We start from the raw sequence: 12,316 nt of genomic DNA, 5'->3' as shown, positions 1-12,316 counted from the left end.
TCTATACAAATCAGTGTTTTGTTTTTGTTTTTTCCTGGCTAGGCACTTGGTCCAATCAGAGAAGTTGTACTACTTAGCTTTGGTGACGTTGAATGAGGGACAGTTCAGAACTGTATTAGTAACTCTTCTTAATTCCATTACCCATCCAAGAACTGTTAATAAGACTAATGATAATTTAGTGTTTCATATCAATACTGCTGTGTGAAGTTTATTGTGCACTACAGATGCTAACTTGCTAAAACAGGCCTTGCCCCCAAAGGGAGTAAGACGTGTTACTGTGTTTGTTTTGTTTTATCTAAGCTAAATATGAGTAATCATGGCTGAAAACCTGGGTATGTGTTTCCCTGAAAGACATGTTCTACTGCAGAAGAAGCCACAAGAACTGTTACAGCTTTAGAGCAAAAACAGTGAATGCATTTACAAAATACATGGTGGTGATGGAAGTATGTGGTCACAGCGTTCAGGAAAAAAAGACTGCTGTAGGCTTTATATGCCATGCGATGACATTTTTCATTTTGGGTTGGTGAAAAGTAGTTATCTAGAGGAGGGTGGTAAGGATCTATAAGGGACTAAGTTATCTTAAAATCGTTTTGCCTCTGGATCATCAACATTCCTTAGTCCCCATAAACACAATGTTCTAATCAGCCAGACTACAAGATCTTCAACCATAGCTCTTTTCAAGAAACTCTGGTTCACATGAACCAGTAACGTAGTCCCAACAGTAAAGTATCAGAATATGTTGGCTATGGACCCACTGTGAAGGAATGGCCTAAAGTTACTCAGAGAGGACTAACTGCTATCACTCCATCATATTACCCTTGATATCCATTTTATCCTAGAATAAACAGCTCAAAGCTACTTGACAATAAACGAAGAGAAAGGCATTGTTTGGTTGTGGTAAACAGTATTTTGGGTGGGGCTGGGGAGCTAAATCGCCTCCCTTATTGGAAATGTTTTGAAAGGATAAGCACAAGAAGGAAGAACTCTGTTCTTGAAAAAGGATTGCACATAATTGGAAGTGTATAGTGAGAAGTGATGAGCCAGATGGGCAGAAGGATGAACTCTTACCTAAGCTGAAGTTCCCACCAGGCACACAGTGTCTTTTTCATCTAAGTCATTTTCAGTTTAGCCAAGCTGAGCAATGGACAACAAAATCCATTCGCGTAATTAGATAGGCAGTATCTTGACTGAACTAAAAGACCGTAAAATTTTATCAAAGATTATAGTAGCTTACACTAGACCAGGAGAATACCAACTGTTATCATACAAATGATGCAAGATATACTTATTATGCATAAGTTCTCTTTTTTGTTTTTTGGGTTTTTTTTTTTTTTCAGTTTTCTTCCAAAAGTATTTTAATAAAAATTGGCTGGCCTTTTCCATGTTCTTTTCCTGCATGTTCTTCAGTAAATGAGAACTGGAACAAAATGGAAAAATTACCATATGGCTTTAGTTTAAGGGGAACCTGGAGCAAACACGTTAGCCAAGTCTGCTATTCAACGAGATTATTTTGTTTGTTTGTTTGTTTGTTTTGATTCCATCAGGGACTCAGATAGACAGCAGAACAGAATGTGACAGAAACAGATCCACTGAGATCAGAGTCCTTGCAGAAGCACCTTCCTCAAAAGCATTCCAGGTCTGTGGCGTGACTCTAAAGATCACGCAGAACACCTGTAACCTGGGGTGCACCTGTACACATGGTCAGTAAGAGTTCTGCAGTCCCCCACACACTCTGAATCAAAAACAGATCTAGTCTATTGCTTTTCTTCAAACAATAGCCAGATAAAGTGAAGGCAAAGTTTTGCTTGGTTCGATTTGAGGGGGTTGTTTTCTTATGGGGGGATTTCTTTTTCTTCTTTTTCTTTTTTTTTTTTCTTTTCCTTTCTTAAATTCTAACTTAAAACAAAACAAAACTAAACTAATAGCTCAACAGAAGTGCTTTGCTGTGGTCTACACATTTACAGACTCCGTCACAATTTAAAGTCCAAGGGTAAAAAATGGAAGTTTAGAACTGTTTGCTAATCACATGTCAAAAGAACAAAGTTCTGGAAGCACCTTTTATTCAGTTAAGGCTTGAAGTTTTCTGAGCCATGGTTTTTGACAAAACATAACGGCCAGTACCCTGACTTGTTAACATATATGTTCTACTAAAATGTTCTAAGACTCAGTGGTAAACATTGTTGGTTAAACACTTTAGATGCCGTTTGTCAAAAGGAGTATAATCTGATGTAGTGCCCTCCTTTAGAAGGAAAATGAAACTTGCTAAGGATCCAGGAGATATAATAATAAAGTTCAGTATTATAAATTCGCCCTTTGAGTTTACCCTTTGTTCTGTGGCAGAAACTGCATAAAACCTATGCTGTTAATAAGGAAAGTATTAATTACATGAGATGTGCTGTAAAAGCCATTCCAGAGGCTAACCTGATCTTGAAAAGTTGGTATACACACACACACACACACACACACACACACACACATACATACACACAGAGCAGGAGTGGGTTGTGATGGTCACATTATCTCAATCACTTAAAATTGATTATATATTGTAATGAAAATGTTTTGGTCACCTTGGGTTTAAAAAAATATATTGTTGATCTTTTTTGGGGGGGGGGTTACAACAAACTATAAAAATATGCCTATAGCTTCTGTTTGTGACTCCATATGTTCCAAGCACAGGAAAAAGGATGGGAAAATACAGTTTAAAGGGTGTGTAATAAAGGGTAGAAGTTGGAAAAAGAGAAAGAACAGGGCAGAGGGCTGGGTTCCATTCTACAACACAAAGGCAAAAGGTAAACGATGATTCTTTCCCTGTCAGAAATCTGAGCTTTCTGATTTTTTTCCCTGTCAGAAATCTGAGCTTTCTGGTTTCCACCTCGGGTATCGTAGGAAAGAGTAGAGTCAGAAGGTATTTCTGTCTTGTCGGCTTTAAGAATCCAGTCAGTTAAATGTTTAGTTTCGCATTAGGGCTTTCCTCCCCCTCCCCCTCCCCCTCCTCCTCCTCCCACTTGGTAAGATGGCACCTATGAAGCTTTCTGTTGCTGTTTTATCAGTAGAGGGGTTCAGTCTCAGTTGTGGGTTTGTGTATTGGCTCTGCACCGTAACTCATGGAGTGCTAAGACTGACTGTGTGCAGTGTTTGCTGTCTTAGTCCTCTACCCTCAGCAGCCCCACAAGGGCAACTCAACCACACTTTGTCTCAGCTGTTGTTTGCAACAAACCCCCTCAATCTCAACAACTAGAATTCCCTAGTTTCCTAAAGAGCTTCTAGACTGAGCCCCGCCAATCCTTCCGTATTACCCAGCCCTAGGGAGCAGTAGGTCTTCTTACTGCCTGGTGGCTCAATAGTTTTGCAGGCTTATTGCTAAGCTCCAAAGTAGGCACAAGGTTCCTAGGGAGATAATCTTCTTTCCACAGACCCTGGGAGAATTCTCAATGGGAAGTGAGCTGAAAACTTGATGGCTTAGGTATGCACACCAACTCAGTCTTGCTTCTAACACTACTTCTCTCTAGAGTGTTCTAACTTGTCCTTCTTCCTTTCTTACGCTGTCCTCGAAAGCCTCGCTTCTGTGGAAGCATACCTGAAAGGTATTTTTCAAATGATGACCGTATAGCTTAAATGCGGCACAAAAAAGCATGCCCAGAGGATGGCAGAAGCTCAAAGGAAGAAAGAGTGTTTAACCCAGCTGGGTAGTTAAGGCTGGAACAGAGAGTTCTCATTATTTATCACATTCATAAATCTTTATGGAGGTCGCTGTGTGTCAAGTTTCGTGTGAGGAAACAAGAAAGATGGAGTTTCTGACTTTATCCGGGTTAGTGGCTGAAGACAGAACATTATGTGAGAAACAGTATACAAGCTGAGCTGTCTCTCAGTGATGCTCAGGGAAATAATTCACAGCGATAAAACGAAAATTGACTCTAAAGTGAGGACATACAGGAGATGACTAGGAAAGGTCTCTGAAGTGGTCATACTTGAGGTGAGTCCTCAGGAAGGAGAAGGTGCCAGACTCTAAAGCCCTAGGGACAGAGAGATGGCAGGAGGGGACTCAGCACAGGTCTGTGTGTGTGTGTGTGTGTGTGTACAACAGCAAACTGAGGCCCATGTGTAAACTGTGTTTTGATAAACTAACACATTTCCCACAGTTGCTAATGAAATGTTTCCCTGACGTGGCATCTCTTCCCAGCAATATGAAATAAGTAAGATATAAACCCTGCCTTTTGCCTTGGACATCGGTGTCTTCCTGCTGCTGTCCACAGAGCACAGATAATCGGCTTTGGCCCTCTCCTTCCAGCCTCTCTGCACCTTCCCCGTTTGGCTGCCAATCCTGGTACACTGTGTTCTCCCAAAACACCTTCAGAAGACTTTTGAACCAGTAAAGGAATCCTTTAGATAATCAAACAACTATCTACTTCCCTCCACAATCAGTAACCTCTCACACGTGGAACCGCGCTGGCCTGGTGTGGTCTGTCCGGACATGTTCTGTCACAACAGTGGTGATGTGTGTTTGTTTGTTTGTTTTTGCCCGTTCTAGAAAGGTCTTGTTGGTATATCCACTAAGGCAGCCTCAAAGTACACATAAACATTAATTTTTATGGGTCTACAGTTTTCTGAGAGAAAAACTTGTTGGAAAAGAGAAGTACCCTGCAATACATTCATTCAGTGCCTGGGAAGAAGATAAGAGATCTCGCTAGTAGACTACTACAGCATTAAGCCAGGATGCATGAGAACCCTAGTCATTCCCACAGGTACCATCTAAAGGTTGGGAGCAAGTGCATTTATAGCTGGCCTCAATGGTCCCTCGTGGCTGGTTTTATGTCAACTTGACACAAGGTCAAGCCATCAGTGAAGGAGGAGTTTCAATTGAGAAAATGCCTCCATAAGACCCAGCTGTAAGGCATTTTCTTAATTAACGATCAACAGCTCAGCCCACACTGTGAGGCGCCATTCCTGGGCTGGTGGTCCTGGGTTTTGTAAGAAAGCAGGCTGAGCAAACCATGGGAAGCAAGCAAGCAGCACCCTCCATGGCCTCTGCATCAATCAGTTCCTGCCTCCAGGTTCCTGCCCTTCGGGAGTTCCTGTCCTGACTTCAGTGATAAACAGTGCCGTGGAAGCATAAGCTGAATAAGCCCTTTTCCCCTCAACTTGCTTTTTGTTCATGGGATTTCATTACAGCAACAGAAACACTAAGACACCATCTCCTCAACGGTTGTATCCATTGGCTGGAAGAAGGGTCAAACATCCTTCTCTACGTCTCTTTGGGAGAGCAAAGAGACGTCCCATTGATTTCTGAAGACATCACGTTGGGCAAAAGTGCATCCTGCGCCCTTTCCTGAATATACCACAAGGGTCATGATTAGCTTCTGCTTTTCCTAAAAGCACTCAAAATTTCGTTCATGGAGAAGATATAAATGGTTGAATGATAATGGCTTTTACTGTGTAATGGGGAAGGTTCCCCAGTAAGGGAGTCCCTCTTACCAGTTCACTTTAGCAGCCTGCTTCCTGTGTGGAAGTCTCTGCCTGGAGGCCCCATGGAGGTGGAATAGTCAAAGGCATCTCTGCCAGAAATGGGGTTTTATTATGGCTCCAGTGAAAGCCAATTGGCTGCTGGTTGACTTGATTTGGTGATCCTATTTACTGGCATATTGGTCGTTACTCTTTTGGCTAGAAGCCAATTTTTTAAACATTAATTTATTCGTTTGTGGTCACACATGCTATGGTGTGCATGTGGAATTGAGAGGACAAACTCTGGCCTTCAGTTCTCTCCTTGTACCATTCGTGTTCCAGGGACTGGACTCAGGTCTTAGGCTTGGCTGTAGGGATGAGGTTCCCGTGCATGATGGGTCATGAGTCACGAGTGTGAAGGAGGGAAAGAGGAGGGGTCTTGGGTACTACCGTATCCTTCCAGGGTATTTCTCTATTGACCTGAACACCTCTCAACTGGCACCCACCTCTCAAAAGTCACAGCACTGGGAACCAAGCCTTAACACGAGGGGGGACATTTAAGATGGAACCCCACAAATGTACTATCTTCTGTTTCCAGAATGTTTCCTTCTGGTGATTTCTTCCCCCCTAAGGAGGGTCAATCCTTGCTCAAAACCCCCATCCATGTACACTTAGCACTCAAAAATAAGAGAAATTCCCTGTTCCCACAGGAGTTTGTTTTGATTAGGGTGAGAAGGAATCAGAAAAAGATATATAACAAAACGTATGAATAATTTAATTCCCAATTTGTAATGTTCCCTGATAACAGTACTATCAAGAGAATATTAGTGTGGACTTACTGCCTTATGACTCTAGATTTACTCTGTGACATTGTTACTTTAAAAAAAAAAAAGAATTCTGGAACCTTAAGGGTATTCTTTCAGGAAAATCACAGTTTTACACTTTAGGTCAGTTGTTACAGGTTAGAAAGACATTGCAAGAGAAAATGGCTTCCCAGGGGCTCAGACTGCAGGCTGGCTGGGATGGTGGCACCTGGGGCAGATAGCTGCCTTTCCTCACTGGCTCCCAGCCTTCAGCAATTTCCTATTCTTCTGCAGCTGATGAGTCCCAGCCACTTACTGTGGCAACCTAGTGAATATGTTTCCAGCAAATTCCAGAGAACAGGACGCCACCGTGACACGTCTGTCACCCATGTCTTTCAGTGATTCCCAGCCCAGCGCTCCTGAACTTTGAGCCCGGCTTAGACTGTGTGGAGGACTCCTCTTCTGTTGCTTACCTCATTCAGGGATGGCTGTTAGAGCATTTCTCCGAAAACATACATGGAACAATTTTCATGGATCAATTAGAATTTAAGCCTTAAAAGAACAGTCCTGTCAAGTTCTGAAACAACTTGTATTGAGATTAAATTACTGCCTTTATTGCTGCTAAGAGTCAAAATAAAAACCACCGTCTTCCTGATGCCAAGTGTCAGAGTGACAGACTCATCCTTCAGATGCAGGTAGACCAGGGCGGATGCTGGCAGCTTGCCAAGTGGCACAGAGCTCACCAGGAGGAGGGGCTGGGTCACACCCACCTACCAGAGTTGTTCTTCCATCCGCTTAATTCGATGAGTCAGTCCTCCCCAGGGAAAGAAGCCTCTGGGTGTGTGGTAGGGATGGGATGGAATGGCCAGGTAGCATACAATAATGCCTTCTATATGCATCCCCTTCAACACAGTTCACACCATTTTATATTACTCCTGTGGATTTCACAAAGACCCAATAAAACAAAACATAGGCATATTTTTTGTTTTTATTTATTTATTTTTTTAAAAATCACATTTAATTAGTGCAGACATGTATGTAGAGGTCAGAAGGCAGCTTTTACTTTGTGGAACCTTGGGATCAAACTTAGGTTGTCAGGCTCGTTGGCAAATATATTTGCCCCCAACCCCATTTTGTTTCTTTTGTTTTTAAAGATAGACTACTCTTTTTACATTTTTGCTACTTTATTCTTTATATGTATGTGTGTGGTGTGTACGCAGATGACCAAACTATTGCTCTCTCCTTTATTCTCTTGAGACAGGGTCTCTCGCTGATCCGAGAGCTAGACTGCAAGCCCCAGCAATCCTCTTGCCTCCCTTCTGCTCCCTCAGTGCTAGGGATACAGGAGGAAGTGACCTTGGTACCTGGCTTTATACACAGGTGATGGGGATTTGAACTCGAGCCCTCCTGCTTGCATAGCAAGCATTCTTACCAGCTATCCTGTGTATTCTCAACCTGTAATCGGCCTCAAAAATCCACAACTCTCCTGCCACAGCCTCTCAAGTGCTGAGGTTCCAAACGTGTGTCACCGCTGCTGGTTCACAGTTGGTCTCTAACACGTCACTTAAAATGCCAGGCTCGTAACCTCCCAGTGTCGCTGTACGGGATAGAATAACTTGAAACTAAGCACAGAGACCATACTGAATGTAACCATGGAGAGTTACTGTAGTTAATGTCACTGTAGCTGACTCTAACTCTGGCTGATTTAAACAAAAAGGGGGTTTATTGAAATAATGCTGAATTTCTCAGACAATTTGGGAGAAGCTGGAGAGACACGGAGAGTGACAGGGCAGGCGTCTGTCAGCCAGCAGAGAGCTCAGAGGCCTCTCCAGGACGCTGAGGTTGTGGTTTGCATCACCGGTTCTAGATCTTTCGGCTACTGTGAGGAAACGTTCCCAGACTGCCTTGCTTCTCTGCAACAGAAGCGCAGGTGGAGCATCTGACCTGCTGAAGCCACGGCTGCTCCTTTGCTCAGCCTGTGGAGTCTTATGGAAGAGAGATTAGTTGCTGCCTGTTCGTCTGTTTATGGGAAGAAGAGACCAAAAGCATTCTGGACTGGGGGGAAGGCCCCGTGGTTCAAGTGAAAGTGTGAGGACTCCAGTTCGGATCCTCGGGTTTCACAAAAGCCAGAAGCAGGAGCTAGGTCCAGGTCCCTGAGTGAGATGCGAGGCAGAAACAGAGAATCCCCACAAGTTTCAGGCCTGATAGCCTGGCACATGCAGTGGCGAATAACCAGAGACCCTGCCTCAAACAGGGTGGAAAGCAAGGGCATGAATTTGTCCTTTGACCTCCACTTGCATGCATACGGTATGCTTGAAATCACACACACACACACACACACACACACACACACACACACACACACACACAGGGGTGGGAGGGAGACAGAAACAGACACAAAAATTTTTTTTAAAATAACATTTTTAAAGAAACATTCTCAGGAAATTCTCCAAAATTACAAACTGGGCTAATCACAAACTATATCTGGCTTACCTGCAAGTGTTTCATGAATAAAATAGCTCGTGGCTTCTGTTTTTAAATAATCAAGAAGTTAAAGCAACTTTTGTTTCATTCCAACTACACGAATCACACAAAAATAAAGCAAAAAATATTAAGGTCCCCACACGTACTATTTCATACATTTTCACTACTTTTTAAAGCCGGAACTATTTGGTGTATAGACGCAGTGATTTGGAATATCTCCTCAGCTGATACTGAGCCTCAGGCCAGTATTGGAAGGCAACCAAATTTCCCTTTTCCCTTCCTTTCTTGTTAAGTCTTCAGTTTTATTAACTAAATACTGATAACTAGCAGGCCAACTCGTAACTATTCTTTTTCTTAACATTTACTATCGTGTGGTAGTCATTTTGAGAGTAAATTCATGGTGGAATAGAAAAAATTACTATTTTAAAATAGGTTTCAAAGTGATATTTGGTGTTGTAGGCTGGAGCCTTGGAAGCTGCTTTTGCCCTTTGAGGGCAGCACATATAAACCCTGACAACACACACTTGCTTGCCCAAGAGCTCATCTTCAATAAGCACTTGTCAGTGTTTCTCTTGTTCATTCACCTTCCACATGGTAACCATCATTTCATCTTCACGTGCCAAATCAAAGTGCAGGAAATATTAAGGAGGAAAATTTGAAAGATGCTCGTGACGGTCCATAGTCTTAGCTCTGCACCTCGTTAGCTGTAGTTTCCCAGGGAGTCCTGTTGGAAACCAGCATTCTGATCGCATCATAATGAGGATCATAAGCTTGACTGATGAGCACTTCCCTCTGAGCCTGTTTAGTAAAAGCTGGCTACTACTGCCCACAGGCAAGGTACCAAATCCTCATCTATGACCACTTTCTTCAAAGGACAAGGTACTCATCCATCTCTTTCAGAATCTACCACCACGACCCTCCCCTGGACCCAACTATGTTCTTTATAGGGTGTAACAGGATACTGGGAGGAGCCCAGAGGAGCTACGCTTCAGCCTTAGCGTGGTCACTTATGTGGGCAAAATGACTCGAAGTTCTTGACATGTGGTTCTTCAGTGGTGAATTGAGAATGGTATCTATCTGGAGGTACTATATTGTACCTAAGATAACGATCATAAAGTCTGGAAATGAGTGTATGTTCAATGGGTGGTTACTGAGCCATCTAGTAGCTGTTATTGAAATGTTAAGTGATTAGCTGAGCTAGAGGCCTAGTAAAGGACAGGCATTCTGTTGAAGTCACTTCCGTTGCCCAGACTGGAAGAGAGGTTACAAACTAATTTCAGAGCAGATGGTGGTGGCACACGCACTCTGGAGGCAGAGGCAGGCCAATCTCTGTGAGTTCAAGGCCAATCTGGTCTACAGAGTGAGTTCTAGGATGGCCCGGGCTATACAGAGAAACCCTGCCTCAAAAAACCAAAACCAAACCAAACAAACAATAATTTCAGTTCTTGGCTTGAAAGTCCCATTCTATGAGGAGTGAAGCTGGAGGAGAAAGGAATGTGCAGGCTGAGGCAGCTGAGGCAGGGGTCCCTATGGATTAGCCTATGCAGGTATAGAGGCCAAACAAATAGAGAGAAGGGCCAGGATGCCGGAGGCCAGGATGCCGGGACAATCTGTTGGGCTGTGTACTGCTCCTGGTAATGAGTCTCACTGGCTCTCGAACTTCACCATGAGATCGCCGAAAACCTCCTCTGCGAGCTGGGTGTGCTTTATTCACAGACAGGCCCAGCAGGCTGGGCCTGCGGCATCCTGGGCGCTTCTCACCTGTTCATGCTGACAAGTCCTTACTTGTGGCCAAGGGTAACTGCTATACAATAAGTAATCCTTTGCTGTCTCAGCTGAAGAATGAAAAGTAATAAAAAATAGGTTCAGACTTACATGGATGCCTCGTCAGAGGCTGTGCCAGAGCCACACTTATAGAGAGAAGGATGCTTACAGCTAACCATCAGAATGAATTCCAATGAAGGAGCTCGAGAAAGGACTGAAGGAGCTGAAAAGGTCTGCAACCCCATGGGAAGAACAAAATGACCAACTAACCAAAACCACCACAGCCACCAGGGACTAAAACACCAACCAATGAGTTTGCTCAGAGAGACCCATGGCTCCAGCTGCATATGTAGCAAAGGAGAGAATTCTCTGGCATTAATGAGAGGAGAGGCCTTTAGTCCAGAGAAGGCTCATTTTCCCAGTGTAGGGGAGTGCCAAGGTGCTGAAGTGGGAGAGGGTGGTTGGGAGAGGGAGCACCTTCATGGAGGCAATGGGAGGGAGGGTTGGGATTGGGGGAAAGGGGGTAATAACAACTGAAATGTAAATACAGAATATCCATTAAAAAATTAAAAAATAGGTTCAGAAAAAAAATCTTAAAGACTTTATTTTTTAATATCATATTTTTGTATCTACAGTAATAATAATGTAATACTCTTGGCCAGGGAGAAAAATGAATAAAAATTTTCTATAAAAGCAAAAATGTGGCAGGGAGCTGTGTATTATGTAGGCCATTGTGTTAGTCTCTTTTCAGTTGCCCGAGCATAATATCTGAGACTGGGTGTTCTAGTTTTATTTCCTCTTCCTGTGACAACATAACCTCATAAAAGCAATGTGAAGAAGAAAGGTTCTATTTGGCTCAGAATTTCAGGATTAGTTTATTACTGTGGGAAAGTCAGGGCAGCAGGGACTTGAAGCAGCTACTTGTGTTCACAGTGAAGAGCAGAGACAGAATAAATGCAGCCATGCTTATATCAGTTACTTTCTCTACTCTGACACAGTTCAGGATTCCCTGCCTAGGGAATGGTACTACCCACAGTTGGCATGTCTTCCCACCTCAGATTAATCAAGGCAGCCCCCTTAGACTGCTGTGACAGTGCTCATCTTTAATCCCAGGCATGGAAAGCAGAGGCAGGAGAATCTACATTGGGAATCCCAGGTCAGCCAAGGCAACATTAAGACCCTGTCTAAAAGTTTAAAAACAAAAAACAAAAAACAAACAAACAAACAACAACCCCCCCCCCAAAACTCCAGAGAATCAAATAGCACTATTTTAAAATGGGGACAGAGCTAAACAGAGAATTCTCAACGGAGAAATACTGAAATGTTGAGAAGCACAAAAAGAAATGCTCAACATCCTTAGTCATCAAGGAAATGCAAACCAAAACAACCTGAGATTCCACCTCACACCAGTCAAAATGGCTAAGATCAAAAATTCAGGGGACAGCAGATGCTGGTGAGGATGTGAAGAAAGAGGAACACTCCTCCACTGATGGTGGGGTTGTAAACTGGTACAACCACTCTAGAAATCAGTCTGGCAGGTCCTCAGAAAATTGGACTTAGTACTACCTGAGGACCCAGCTATTCCACTCCTGGGTATATATCCAAAAGATGCTCCAACATATAACAAGAACACATGCTCCATTATGTTAATAGCAGCCTTATTTATTTCCTCTGTTGAGGGACCCAGATGTCCATCCCTCAACAGAGGAATGGATACAGAAAGTGTGGTACATTTACACAGTGGAGTACTACTCAACTATTAAAAACAATGACTTCATGAAATTCCTAGGAAAATGAACAGAACTAGAAACTGTCATCCTGAG

The sequence above is a fragment of the Micromys minutus genome (genome assembly GCF_963924665.1).
Source record: "Micromys minutus genome assembly, chromosome: 20".
NCBI classification, from domain to species: domain Eukaryota; kingdom Metazoa; phylum Chordata; class Mammalia; order Rodentia; family Muridae; genus Micromys; species Micromys minutus.
Note: the sequence above shows the minus strand (reverse complement) of the source record.